Consider the following 10,177-nt stretch of genomic DNA (forward strand, 5'->3'; position numbering starts at 1 on the left):
GGGCACTATTTAGAGTCTTAGAAACATAGACAATGACATAAGGATCTTTACCATCGCGCTGTGCAAGTGCGGCTCCACTGCATAATTAGATGCATCACACATAATCTCGAATGGGCTACTCCAATTTGGCCCTCGCACTATGGGAGCTTTGGTTAAGGCATCTTTTAGAGTGTCAAACGCCTCCTTACAGGCATCATTGAAATCAAACGTCACCTCCTTCTGAAGCAATCTTGAGAGTGGTAGGGCAATCCTACTGAAATCCTTGATAAATCGCCTGTAAAAACCTGCATGGCCCAAAAAAATGTATCTCCCTCACCGAGGAGGGGTAAGGCAAGCTAGATATAACATCAATCTTAGCCGGGTCCACGGAAATTCCGATGCTTGAGACAATGTTGCCCAATACTATGCCTTGATTTACCATGAAATGACACTTTTCAAAATTTAATACAAGGCTAGTATCAACACACTGCTCTAACACCCTAGCCAAGCTATCCAAACACATATCAAATGAGTTGTCATAGACACTAAAATCATCCATAAAGACTTCCATGCAATTTTCTATTAGATCCAAGAAGACTCTAGTCATACACCTTTGGAACGTCGCCGATGCATTACATAAACCAAATGGCATCCTCTTGTATGCATACGTTCCAAAGGGACAAGTAAAAGTAGTCTTCTCTTGATCTTCAGGAGCTATGTAGATTTGAAATAGCCAGTGTAACCGTCTAAAAAATAGTAATGAAATTTACCTGACAACCGGTTAAGCATTTGACCAATAAACGAGAGTGGATAGTGATCCTTCCAGGTTGCTAGATTCAAGCGCCGGTAATCAATGCAAACTCTCTATGAATTTTGCACTCTAGTCGCCTGAGCTCTCCACTCTCAGTTTTAACCATGGTAACACCCGACCTTTTGGGCACCACTTGCACTGGGCTAACCCATTCGCTATTCGAAATAGGATAGATAATATCGGCCTCTAAAAGTTGAGGGATCTCCTTTTTAACAACTTCCATGATGGTGGGGTTTAACCTTCTTTGGGGTTAACGAACGGATTTGACTCCGTCTTCTAGGAAGATACGGTGCTCAGAAATACATGGGCTTATACTCATAATGTCCGCTAAAATCTACTGATGAATCCATATTTTATGGTATTTATTTGCTCTATTTGGATGGATTTCATCAACTTTTCTTGCATTTATCCATTGAAATAGCATAGTCTCATGATTTCTTCCTAAATTATGCTCGAAAGTAAAAACATGCTTTTTAGGCCATTTAATTGCTAAATTTTATTCACTTTAATTTCATTTGATGCCTTGATGTGTTTGTTGAGTGATTTAAGGTTTCGAAGGAAAATATGAATTGAAGAAGTGAGGAAGGAAAGCATGCAAAGTGGAAGAATTCAAGAAATGAGGGATTTGGAAAGCTGCCAATCCTGACCTCTATGTACTAAATTGATCATAACTTGAGCTACAGAGGTCCAAATGAGACAGTTCCAGTGACATTGGAAAGCTAACATCTGGGGCTTCAAAATGATATACAATTTTCCATAAAGGACATGGAGTTTTGGTGATGTATGCGTACGCACAAGTCCCAACATGTGACCTCATTGAATACAATCCGCTGGCAGCGATTTTTGGGCTTCTAGAGCCTAGTCCAACTCATTTCTGAAGCTATTTCAAGCCAAATTGAAGAGGGATGAAGGGGAGAGAAATTAGGTTTAGGTTTTATCATATTTTAGGATAGTTTTCTAGAGAGAGAAGCTCCCCCTTTCTCTCTAGAATTTAGGATTTTTGTCTTAGTTTCTTTTTAATTTTAGATTTAATTCTTATTTTAATGTAGTTTCATTTATGTTTTTATGCTTTCTTGTCTTTATCTTCTTAATTTCTTTTGTCATTTTCTCAATTTTGTCATTTTTAGTTTATGAATACTCTTGTCAATTTTGGTTTTATTAATGCAATTTTAATGTTTTATGTTTATGTGATGATTATTTGAGTTGTTATTGTCATTTTATTATTGCATTTTATGATATTTTTCCTTTTATGCATGTTAGGTGTTTGATAAAATGTCTCTTATAGTTTTTGTATAGTTTTCTCCACTCTTGGCTTGGAATTGAGGACTTTTGTGACCTTGAGTCATTGATGTCCATTCTTGATTGATATATTAGGGTAGTTAATTAATTTGGTTGCCACTAACTCTAGTCTTTCACTAAGCTAATTAGGGAGTAGACTAGGACTTGTGGATTGAGATTAATTATGCCTATTTGACTTATCCTCGATATTAGGGTTGACAAAGTAGGATTAACTCTTCATAATCATCATATGTTTGTGGTCAATGGCTAGGATGGGTAACCTTGACTCTCAATCCTTGCCAAGAGGTTTCTTAGCATTTGAATTTCCATTCCTTTTGATTAATTGCTTGAGTTTAATTGCTTTTGATACTTAGTTATTAATTGCTTATTTTCTTCCTTACAATTTACATTTCTTGCTTATTTCAACCAAAACTCCCAATTCCCTCGTAGCCATCAATTGGATACTTAATTCCAATTCCTAGGGAGAACGACCCGAGATTTAAAACTCCCGGTTTATATTTGTTTTGGATTGTGACAATCTTTTGAATTAAACTTTGATGTTGGTTGATTGTGGATTTGGAACTATACTTGCAACGCCAATTCTATTTTGAGAAAAATTCCAAACCTACTTTTGGCCATCATCAAGTTTATGGCGCCGTTGCCGGGGATGTTAAGTGCAATGAGTGCTATAATTTTGGTTGTTGTGAATATGTGAATAGTGTGACTACTTAATTTTTGGTTTGTCACTTGACACTAATTGGTAGATGGCGCCTCTATCTAAATAGTTTTAGTAGTTATTGACTATTAGGTTGTTTGAGTTTATTTTCTTATTTTTGTTTTGCCCTTGATGATTGCATGATTTCATTGATTCCTTAGTTGAATGACACGGTCGCTTCCAGACCCGAGCTTGGCCCCTTTTGACCCTGAAATAGAAAGGACTTTAACCCGCCTTAGGCAAGCTCGGTGCCAGTTAGCATTCCTGCAAAGTGAATCGGACTCTCTTGAAGAGCAAACCGATTCACCATCACCTTCTAACCGTGATCCTCATTCTTCACTTAACGAGGGAACCTTGTATTCTTCTGTTGGAAGTGCTGAATTTTCTTTGAGTAAATTAGGTGACAACAATATGGCAGAGCCACCTCGGAGAATTACTTTAAAGGAGGCCGGAGCCCCGAATATCACCTTGCAACCGGTACAAGTTCGGTACCCGGATCTAGATGCCAACTTTGAGCTCAAGAAGGGTATGATCAACTTGCTTTCGAAATATCATGGGTTACCGGGAGAAGACCCTCTCAAGCACTTGAAAGACTTTCAAGTTGTGTGCTCTACTGCAAGAAGACATGACTCGGATGGGATAGTGGTCATGGTTTTCGCTTTCCCTTTCTCCCTAGAGGAAAAGGCAAAAGAATGGTTTTACACCCAACCTGAGGAGGTGATTTCTAATTGGGATTTGTTGCGCAAGGAGTTTCTTGAGAAGTTCTACCCACCTCAAAAGACGGATCATCTAAGGAAGGAAATCTCTTGCATCATGCAAAGAGATGGAGAGACCCTTTATGAATATTGGGAAAGGTTCACAAAGTTGTTGGAAGCTTGTCCTCACCATCGTATTGACGAATTGGTGCTCATAAGCTACTTTTGCCAAGGGATGTTCTCTCAAGACAAGCTTCTTCTTGATGCCTCAAGTGGAGGATCTCTCACTAAGAACAAGACTGCTGAAGAAGCTTGGGAAGTCATTGCGAACTTGGCAAATTCGACTCAACATTTAAGGACAAGAAATCCCCAACCGAAGGCTATAAGTGAAGTCTCACCTTCCAGTAATGCTATCTTGACTAAGACGCTTGGTGAGATGACGGTCTTGTTAAGGCAAATCACTCAAGGCCAACAAATTCCACAAATGTTGCTATCTCCTCCACCCCAACCTCCTAGAATTGAAGGACCTCCTAGATCTTGTGGTATTTGTGCTTGCAACGGTCACTACACCGATGAGTTCCCTCAAATTTAAGAGGACAACACATTGGCGGTGGCAAATCCTTACCCACAAAGATCCAATTACAATCAAGGCAATCAAGGATCTCATCAGTATGGAGGGAACCAAAGTCAAGGGTGGAGAGATAACTCCCATCAAAGGTGGAATCAACCATCTCAAGCTTAACCTTATTCTAACCAACAAGTCTATTATTATCATCCCTCTCAAGTCCAACAACCTTACCATCAACCATCATAAGCTCACTACCTACCATATCAACCACAAAGCCCATCTCATGCCCAACCCAATCAACAACCACATTCCCAACCTCAAGCAAGGTATCAACTACCATACACTAGGCTTACCCTCCCTCAAAATAGTCAATCTCCCTCTTCAAACCAATCTCATATGAATAATGTACTTCAAAGTTTTATGCAAGAGCAAAGGGAGTTTCATAAGAAGCAAGAAACGTACATGGTTACCATTGCTGATGCTTTATCTCGTTTGACTCTTTCTCCTTCAAACACTCAAAATACCCACCAAGCTTCTACCTCTAGTGGATTACCTTTTTAACCTCAATCAAATCCAAAGGGAAGCATTAATGCTATCACCCTTCGGAGTGGTACCAAATTAGATGAAGTTGGTCTTGAGCCTACAAGATTGAGCCCGGAGCCCCACAATGAAGAAATGGGAGAAGAAGTGGAAGTGGTTGGAGACGGAAAGGAGGATGTTGCAAGAGAAGAGGAGGATATATTGAAGGTCAAGGAGCCCAAAAGGAAGAACCCTCTTGAAGAGTCTACACCAATCCCTTTTCCAATGGTGGCTAAAAATGCTAAGAAGCATGAAGACTTTGACCCCAATGTGGTGGAGATTTTCAAGAATGTGGAAGTTATCGTTCCTCTTTTTCAAACCATCCAACAAGTACCATAGTATGCCAAATTTCTGAAGGATGTTTTCACTCATAAGGACAAGATTGGTGAGCTAAACAAAAGTCTAGTAAATGACTCTATTTCTTCTCTCATTCCGAAAATGTGTAATGATCCCGATCCTTGTTTGGTAACTTGTGTGATTGGTGGCATGGAGTTCATGGATTGCATATGTGATTTGGAAGCTTATGTAAGCATTATGCCCCCTCCCTATCTATGAGAAGTTGAACTTGTCACCATTGAAGAGGTCCGGAGCAAGATTTGTGTTGGTGGACAAAAGTATTGTGTCGGTTATAGAAATTACGGAGAATGTATTGGTCAATATCCAAGGATTGCTATTTCCGATAGATTTTCACATTTTGGAGACCCCTCCAATTGACTCGGATAAGCCATCCTCTATTTTTCTTGGGAGACCATTTTTGAAGACATCTCGATTCAAGTTGGATGCATTTTCGGGAGCTTACTCATTTGAAGCCAATGGGAAAGTAGTGAAATTCACTTTGAATGGATCTAAAAAACCAACTCTTAAAGTATACTCTATCTTTGGTTGTGACCTAATTGAAGAGCAAGTAGATGAGGATAATGAAAAACATCAAGAAGAAAATACTAAGGAGTTGGAAATCTTCCTCCTTAGGGAGGTCCCAAATGTTGATCATTGAACTCATGCACGTCCAACTTAGGACGTTAAACTAAAGTGCTAAGTAGGAGACACCCCACCATGGTAACATTGTTCTAACCCTTCTCTTTATTTTTGTTTATAGTTCTTTGACTTAATTACTTTTTGTTATGTTGGTTCACTTAAGATTGGTTTAGTCTTTTGAGTTAGATAGGTTAATTTGCTTATGGGTCAAGAATGTTTGAATGTTTGCATGTTTGGGGTTGAAATTTTGATTGAGCTAAGGTTGAGCACCTTAGATTTTGAGAAATTTTTTTTTTGCAAAAACAGGGCTTTGTGCGTGCGCACACCCTTGTGCATACACACGCAATCTCTATATTTTGCACCCTATCTGTGCGCACCCCCCTGTGCACGCACACACTAGCTTGTGTGCCTTCTATTCACAGCGCTCGCACGACTTGTGCATGGGCACTCCCTGTATTTTGCGTCTTGTGCGTCCACAAACTCTTGTGCATATGCACGCAAACCTCTTCTCGCGCTCTCTGTGCACTCGCACAGAAGTGTGCGTCCGCACACCAGCTTCCACACCCTCTGCTGGGAGCGCTGGCACATCCTGTGTGTATGAACCCCTGCCACTCTTTGCTTCTGTGCGTGTGCACGAACCTGTATGCGCACGCACACATGACCCTTCCCCAAGTAAAAAAAATCGCTCTCTGTGCAAGGGCACAGCCTTGTACGTCCACACACCTCGATACACACCCTCTGCTGGGAGTGTTCCCACATCTAGTGCATCCGCATCCCCCTCTGTTTCGCTTGCTGTGTGCACGCACGGACCTGTGTGCACACGCACAAGCCTCGACCTGGGCGTTAAACAGGGCAAAAACCCAGTCGAGCCAGCAAAATTTTTCTCTCCCCGCCCCCTCTGCTGCTGCGCCGCCTCGCCCAGTCCCTTTCGGCGACCCTGCCGCCGGCAGCCACCGCCACCTCTCTTTCTCTCTCTTATCTCTTTCTTCTTCCTTTCTTTCTTCTCTTTCTCTTTTCTTTCTCTAACACTGGAGAGCTTCTCCACCTTTGTGGAACTCCGGTGTGTCTCTGGCGAAGCTAACCGATGTGACCTCGCAATGGCTATCACTAGTGCCACTGTTTCATCTTCTCATCTTGCTTAATTTATCCTTTAACTCCCAGGTTTTTATTTTCTTTCCATGTTAATTTTTGAATTTGTTTTAAATTTATTTGAATAAATTAGATTGAGTTTATTGCTTCGTTTAATTATCTTTGTATTACAAGTGTTTGATCTCTGAATTGTTGGGTTGTTATTGATTAAATTTGAGCTTAAATGTGATAAGTTTACACAATGCACATTAAGTGTTCGATGAAATGCCTAAGTGAAACTTTTGTTTGATTCATATGAAATGGCCATCATAGGTTCTCAACTTATCTCTTGTTTGGCATATTCTATGACTTGTGCAACTTCAAATATGATTTTTGATGATGATTAACTTGAATTTATCAATGCATTCCCTTATTTCTTGAACTTGAAGTTCTAAACACCCATGTGTTACATGACTTTTGATCCTTTGTTAATGGGTGACTTGTTTATGAATGCATTGATCTTAATTGAATTCAAATTTTTTATTGTTCAACTTAGCAATTGAATTGAGTAATCACATTAAAAGTGTTCATTCCTTGATGTCTTGATCAAACATCTTTTGCTCTAACTTAAGCACATTATTTATGTGATTCTCACGCCTTCAGGATGAACAGATGACACTTCACTTTGCTTAAATAGTTATTGTTGTTGTGCACTCTTTTTAATAATAAACTTTCATGTCCACAACCTCAATACCTATTGCCTCAAAGAATTCAATTAAGTCATCTTGTGCTTGTTTAAGTTTGCCTGCATCTTAATTATTTAAACTTGCAACTTGATTGAGAAATATTGAGCTTGGATTGTTTAATAGTATGATTGCCATTTTAACCGGCTGGTGTGTGTGTGTTCTAACCATGCACACTCTCGAAATGCACACATTGTCTTCTTTTAAACCATGCTATTTTGCAAAAGCTTCTCAATTAAGAATTTTAATTCTTCTGGACATTATTTGTGCTTCCTCATTGATCTTGTTTTGTTGATACCATGTGATCTTGAAATCTTTTGTTTTTATTTCTCCCTTTTAGGATGCGTAAGAAAGGCAAAGCGCCGGTTCCACAATCGGTGGATCCAGAGAATACTCTTCCGTGTCCCTCCTATCGTCGGAGCGACAAACCGGATCCCTTTGCCAGTCAAAGAGTTAGATGTGGAGGAAGACAGTGTAAATGATCAACTCATGCCCCAATGCCCACCAGCTGAAGGTGGAGCCCCCTAGTTTTCTACCTCCCGGATTATGAGCATGCACAGAGGACCGTGCATTGATTAAGTGTGGGGGAGGATCAGCAACTTTGAGGGGGAGGGGGTAAAATTCTTTTTCTAGACACTTTGAAATACTTTTTAGTTTCTTTCTTCATTTTTGCAATTTTGTTCTTATTGCACTTTGCTTGGTTTGCGTGTATATATTTTAGTTGCTTATAGTTTTATGGTGGTAAATATTTGCATGTTGCATGGTAGAGTAAATAAGTTTGGTAAAACAAGAAGGAATTTTCATGAAATCTCTCTTAGGGTGCCATTGATTGAATTTGAAAATTTATTTTTCAACTTGCTTGAAGTATTATTTTTATAGAACATAGAAAAAGAGATAGAACAACATACCTAGTGAGATTTGAGCTCTAATGGATGGTTGCACATTTTCAACCAGAAAGTTTGTTCTTGTGTGCTATACTCCTTTTTTATTGTGATCTTAGATTTGCTTGAATCTTTATGTCCTATATTTGGTGTTTGAATGCATTTAGTATGATTGAGGCCATTTTTGAAATTGAACTCACAAACCCATATGGCCAACCCTTACATTCACCTTTGTAACCCCTTTTTGAGCCTTTTAAATCCCCTTTTGTTCTGATTCTAAGCACACTATTTTCCCTAAAGCGAAAAACCATTAATGTCATTGAATTGCATCTTTGATTAGCTTGGGTGAAGTAGTGTGTATGTTACTCAAAGTGTGAGAGAAATTGTTGGAAAATATTAGTGATGAAGTTATATGGGGTGTTCATTGTGAAAATTTAGAAAATGAGTAAATACTCATGCATTCATTGTTCAAGACATATGCATCTCTTGTTGTTGACAAAAACAAGGAAATTTTGATTTTGTAAAAAAAAATCAAAATTCAAATCAAATCTTGTGCATAGTAGCATATGAAATAAAAAGCTAAATAAAGAGTGCATATGTGTGTGTCTTAAAAGGAAATGCATGAGTGAATGTGAGAAAGGAGATAAATGGGAAGTTAGGTTATTTTGTTATGTATACATAGGGTGATATAGGATTAGGCAGACACTTGAGCTAATCAAAGATCTAATTCACTAAGTCCACTTAACCATATTAATCTTACCTTAACCTTAGCCCTGTTACAACCCTCCAAAGACATCATGATATTTGTTTTCATGCATCAAGTATTAGTTGATTGTTAGATGACTTGCAAATCTTTGAAAAACATGATTAAAGGAGAATTGAGTGATTAAGCCCTAAACACTGAGCGATTAGAGTGAATACACATCCGGTGAGGGGTTCGATCGCTCAATTCTATGTTCTTATCTCTTATATTGTATCTTCTTGCAAGTTGCTTGTTAGTTTTTGAAAATCTCAATTCAATTTTTGGGACATTGATCATGGTGCATTGACTCTTTGCCTTGGCCCTAAGGCTTGCTTGGGATTGATTAGAATTTCATGGTTTGTCTCTACCAAATTTTAGTAGAGTAGATATTAGTAGGTAATATCTAGGATAGTTGCATGCATATAGGTAGTACATTAAATAAGTTGTTTGCCCTTTTCATTCATCTCCTTTGATTGTGATTAGCATGAGGACATGCTAGTGTTTAAGTGTGGAGGAATTGATGAATCCATATTTGATGATGATTTTTGGTTGAAATTGAGTGGATTTTATCATGCAAACCTACATTTATTCCCTTAAATAGCATGCTTTTGAGTTTTCCTCTCAAATTATGCTTGATTATGAAAACATGCTCTTTTGTGCTTAATTTAGTTAATTTTATTCCATTCACATTCCATTCGATGCCTTGATATTTTTTGTGAGTGATTTCAGATGCAATAGGTAGGAATGGCTTGGTAAGAGTGGAAGAAGAACATGCAAGAGGGAGGAACCATGAGAAACAAAGGAGAAAACACTGCAATGTGTGCATGCGCACAGCCTCTCGTGCGTACGCACAACCTGAGAATTCGGCCGAGTGTGCGTGCGCACACACCTGTGCGTACGCAAAAGTACCAGCGCGTGCCTTCATTAAAAACGCACATGACTCACATTTTGGGAGCTTTGGAGGCCCAAATCTAATGGCCTAGAGCTCATATTGGAGGGGCAACACTTGGAAAAAAGAGAGCATATCATTAGAGTAGTTTTTAGATAGTTTTTAGGAGGCTTTTAGTTTTAGTTTTCTCTAACTTTTCTCTCTACTTTCTTAGGGTTTACATTAGGGTTTATATTTTCAAGTGCTATTTCCAT

At 38.9% G+C, this 10,177-nt stretch overlaps 1 non-coding gene across 1 annotated transcript; it reads right to left on the minus strand.

Moving 5' to 3' along the window:
• Window positions 1-3,570: 3,570 nt before the first annotated feature.
• LOC112726108 (small nucleolar RNA R71) lies at window positions 3,571-3,676 on the minus strand. Its single transcript, XR_003165174.1, has one exon. It is a non-coding gene; the product is annotated as a small nucleolar RNA R71 (small nucleolar RNA).
• Window positions 3,677-10,177: the final 6,501 nt, after the last annotated feature.

This window comes from Arachis hypogaea, chromosome 11 (genome assembly GCF_003086295.3).
Source record: "Arachis hypogaea cultivar Tifrunner chromosome 11, arahy.Tifrunner.gnm2.J5K5, whole genome shotgun sequence".
NCBI classification, from domain to species: Eukaryota; Viridiplantae; Streptophyta; class Magnoliopsida; order Fabales; family Fabaceae; genus Arachis; species Arachis hypogaea.